This window comes from Macrobrachium nipponense, chromosome 39, assembly GCF_015104395.2.
Source record: "Macrobrachium nipponense isolate FS-2020 chromosome 39, ASM1510439v2, whole genome shotgun sequence".
In the NCBI taxonomy this organism is placed as follows: domain Eukaryota; kingdom Metazoa; phylum Arthropoda; class Malacostraca; order Decapoda; family Palaemonidae; genus Macrobrachium; species Macrobrachium nipponense.
The window spans coordinates 24,147,388-24,151,856 of NC_061099.1; the positions used below are offsets into that span (position 1 = coordinate 24,147,388).

Below are 4,469 nucleotides of genomic sequence, written 5' to 3' on the forward strand. Positions count from 1 at the left end.
GAGGTAAAATCTATCATATCTCAACTCTACAAACTGAACAGAAATAAATATAACAGCAAACGCTTTAGCAAATTTTGGAGAAAACAACAAACGGTGAAAATATTTTATTCGAGTCTAATTTTAGTCTTTATTGCCACGAAAACCGAGTCTCTGTTTGTCCGAAGGACACGACTGTCTCTGTCAGAGTCTAACTGTAAGTTTCGAATTTATTTTCACATTGTTCGAAGGATATTGTAAAAATAAGAATTGTATTTATTTATAGAAGAATGATGGTAAGCCTATGTCAAGGAATGAGAGAGAGAGGCTTGGATGACTATAAGTCTTAGAAAGGTTTAATATTGTCATATAAAAAGTATAATACAGAAATAGATGACCAAATAAATAAACAGATAAATAAAGCAATACAAATTTTGAACTTAACTTGTTGAATCGCCATACTCAGATATTACAAGGAAAATATCAAGCATAATTTTAAACATAAAATAAATATAAGGATAAATTCTTCTAATTTTGAATATCATTCAGGGTTGGGAAAAAACTGTAATAAAATAATCTTTTATCCCTATTACGAATGAGAGTAGAGAGGAGAGAGAGAGAGATGAGAGAGAGTAGAGAGAGAGAGAGAGAGAGAGAGCAGGAGCACAAAACAGTGGTTATACTTTTCAGTATTACTCAGACTTGGAAAAAGACTAATAAAACATTTTCCCACAATACAGAGACAGAAGGAGAGAGAGAGAGAGAGAGAGAGAGAGAGAGAGAGAGAGAGAGAGAGAGAGAGAGAGACACAGGAAAAATTAGCAAATATAGTAAATTCTTACTGATTTTTCAGTATTACCCAGACTTGGAGAAAGATAATAAAACAATTTTTAAATTACTATTACGAATACTGAGAGAGAGAGAGAGAGAGAGAGAGAGAGAGAGAGAGAGAGAGAGCAGGAGAAACTAGCAAGACTACATGATGTGGGAACTACAGAAAAAAGAAAAAAAAAGATGGGGAATGGTATGGGCTCAATTCTCATAACTTTCCCTAAATCTGACTTTCATTTTCCGTGATCCTAAATCACTTTCATTGTCAGTAGCTATAGATATATTCACATTAAATTCTAAACCAGTGGATATTGCATCATACAAGGATAGACAATTAACGCACAAGCACGAAGATACCCAAAGCATCTTTACAATATTGAAAGTAATAAAGTATTTTTTTTTTACCATTTAGCCAAAAAACAATTTCTATATTTCAGCTCAATGAGACGCCATATAACATGTATTCAAAGACACGTCTCTCTGCCTTATTCTCACTATGAACATACCTTCCCCATCTATGCAACTGTCTCTTGTGAAACTGATATAGTAGAGAGAGAGAGAGAGAGAGAGAGAGAGAGAAATTGCCCAAAGGGTACATGACTTGATCGTTTTCAGCGATGGCCTTGGTGACCGTTTTCTAAACGGTAGACGGAGAGGGTTGGGTAGGGGGGGAAACTTTGTACGTAAAAGCTTATGACTGTATATTTTGTCGGTTCCTGGTAAGTTTTTCTACGTTACATGCATTCACCTCTTCGCTATATTTTTGTAATTACAACTAAAATACACAACTTAGTAAGCTGGACGACTCAAACGAACTCTAATTATATAACGAAAACGAAGAAAACGGTTTGATATTGAATGAGTTTATACGCGATTTTCATAGGGGGTGTAGCTCAGTGGTAGAGCGCTCGCTTTGCATGTGAGAGGCCCCGGGTTCGATCCCCGGCACCTCCATAAGATTTTGGACCAAAAAAAAGTAAGTTTCAGGTTTGGACCAAATTACGTTTGTGCACTCTATAAGAAAGCCTCCTATATAGCTCGATGGGAACTTGTTATCCAAAGAATACTAAAAATGATGAAAAAGAAAATTTTAAAGGATTTTAAATAGTTAATTTTTTTTTACTATCTACCAATATATATATAGTTTTTTAGAGAGAGAGAGACTTCATTGACGTCAGCACGCACACACTTGTCAGCAGCAGTAGCACATACATATACAGAGAGAGAGAGAGATTTCACTGATGTCAGCAAGCACACACACATTGTCAGCATCAGCAGTAGCCACATACATACATACATACATACATACATACACATACAGAGAGAGAGAGAGAGAGAGAGAGAGAGAGAGAAATAACATCAGCAATAAGCAATTATTACACCTTACTTGGCATCACATCCGCAATGGAATCATTTTTTTTATTAGATTACAATTTCATCTCATTTATTTTGTTCAGCTTAAATGACGTCCATTCACAGTGAAAGTCGATCTCTCTCTCTCTCTCCTCTCTCTCTCTCTCTCTCTCTCTCTCTCTCTACGCAGTTATAGCCTGAGAAACAATAGATGACGTATCCGATAACCTGAATATAATAAAATAATTTCTGATACCGTATTTCAAAATAACGTTTTAAATAATCCGTGATATGCATTACACTTAGGGTGAATTAATACGCAAAAAAAAATAACTTAAGGTGAAATTTGACTTCGTAAATATTAAATGCGTAACATTACGACTTAATGGAATTACTCAATACAACTTCCGAATTGCATGATGCGCAACAGAGACTGTTCAACTAAAGACTAATGTACATCTCGTCTATAAACGTCTCGGTAATCAATTCCTGATTACTATCTTATCAAAGGCGTCAAAAGCTTCCAGCTAAAATAAGATCTCCCGTATCAAGTTACTCACAAATTCCACATAAATAACTTACTCTGAAAAATGACCAATATATCTTATGCAAAATAAATTCTCTCGCTTTAGTGAAGGTTACTTAAAAAGTCTATATAAATAACATCACTTCCCTCTGAAAAATGCCGAATATGTGAAATGCATATATGTTACGCAATAGTGTTGCGCATTTATTGTTTAATAGGTCAATTTCACAGGAGGAAATATATACAAGAGTATGCCTATGGGCCTATGTACAACCAACAAATCTGAGAGAAATAAGTCCAAAACTAAATTTCATACACATTCTCAGAACCTACACTGCACCTAGCAGTACTACAAATCGTTCTCGTTATTAATAACATTAGACTCTCACTGTAACCTTCAGCCGTCTGTATTTCTCACAGTCAATTGAACTTCCTGTAACTTCCTGTATTTTGAAACAAAGAGGAGAAACTGTTCTATTTAATTCCTATTCGTTTTTTTAGTTAGAGCTGAGGAGGTTGGCGGGGGAAGGGAGGGGGGAGGGGGTTAGGGGGGATGAACAGCCTAATATCGATCTGTGTTTGCAGATCCTAATGTGGTGGAATTTTTTTGCACACAGGGCTCATCCATTGCTTAGAAATTAAAGTATACATTATGTATGTATGTATATAGTATGTATGTATACATATACAAAATATATATGTAAATATATATGCATATATTCTATATGCATACAATATATACCTATTTTAAATATATATATATATATATATATATATATATATATATATATATATATATGTGTGTGTGTGTGTGTGTGTGTGTGTGTGTGTGTGTGTGTGTGTGTGTGTGTGTGTTTGTTTGTCTAGTCAACCCAAGCATGATTAAAACAAAAGAGAAAGTTGGAAAAAAAAACACACACACACACACAAGAAAACAACGTGAGAAAACAAGAATCCAATTCAATGGGAAGAAGACTGTTTTTATCTGAGAGACACCTGATGTTGCAAAAAACTTGTTCAAAGAATTAACAGCACTTTACAGCGAGAGCAAAATCGACCGAGAGGCTAAGTAAATACACGGCAATTACAGATGACCCAAAAATACCAATATACTATCGGTACCTCTTTATACACGGGGACATGTCGGCACAAATCGGGAAGAATTGGTTGGGGGCTAGGGGGGTTGGGGGGTTGGTATGTTGGTATGTATCCTCGCCACTGCACCGGAGTGGGAAGGGTAATTAGCATGGTGCTCACCTGTTCGATAATACAGTCCCCAGAGCCTTAATTACACTACCCTAATGGAGTATCTAAGGGGGTATCCACGCAGCTAGTCCTCTTACCCATCGTCAGAAAACTGGAGCATCCGTAGAAAGAAAAACAGACCTCGTAAACAGACCAGCTAACAGCATGCAGAGAAAGTCTGTTGGCGTCCTATCTACCCACCCGTAGGCCACGCGCGGGACGTGACCAGTTCTTTGATTTCCTGTTTGTCTGTGTCTGCTTCTCATTCTCTCTCCCATTTCATTAATTCATCCTTCATTGAATGAAGGATCAATGACAAATGTTTGTGCTTTTTAAGTCTATAAAGTGACTCGGAAGAAATGAAGCATTGAACGAGGTTGACGGAGGTTGAAAAGTGAAAAAATCACACGCAGATGAGCCGACATCAGGGGCTGATTTCAACTGAGCCTTTCGGCTAGCTGAGTATGAAGCTGATGTAAATATTATGCGAGAGAGAGAGAGAGAGAGAGAGAGAGAGAGAGAGAGAGAGAGAGAGAGA

At 36.6% G+C, this 4,469-nt stretch overlaps 1 non-coding gene across 1 annotated transcript; it reads left to right on the forward strand.

The window, feature by feature from the left end:
* Window positions 1-1,689: 1,689 nt before the first annotated feature.
* Window positions 1,690-1,761, forward strand: Trnaa-ugc (transfer RNA alanine (anticodon UGC)). The gene has a single exon. It is a non-coding gene; the product is annotated as a tRNA-Ala (tRNA).
* The last annotated feature ends 2,708 nt before the right edge of the window (window positions 1,762-4,469 follow it).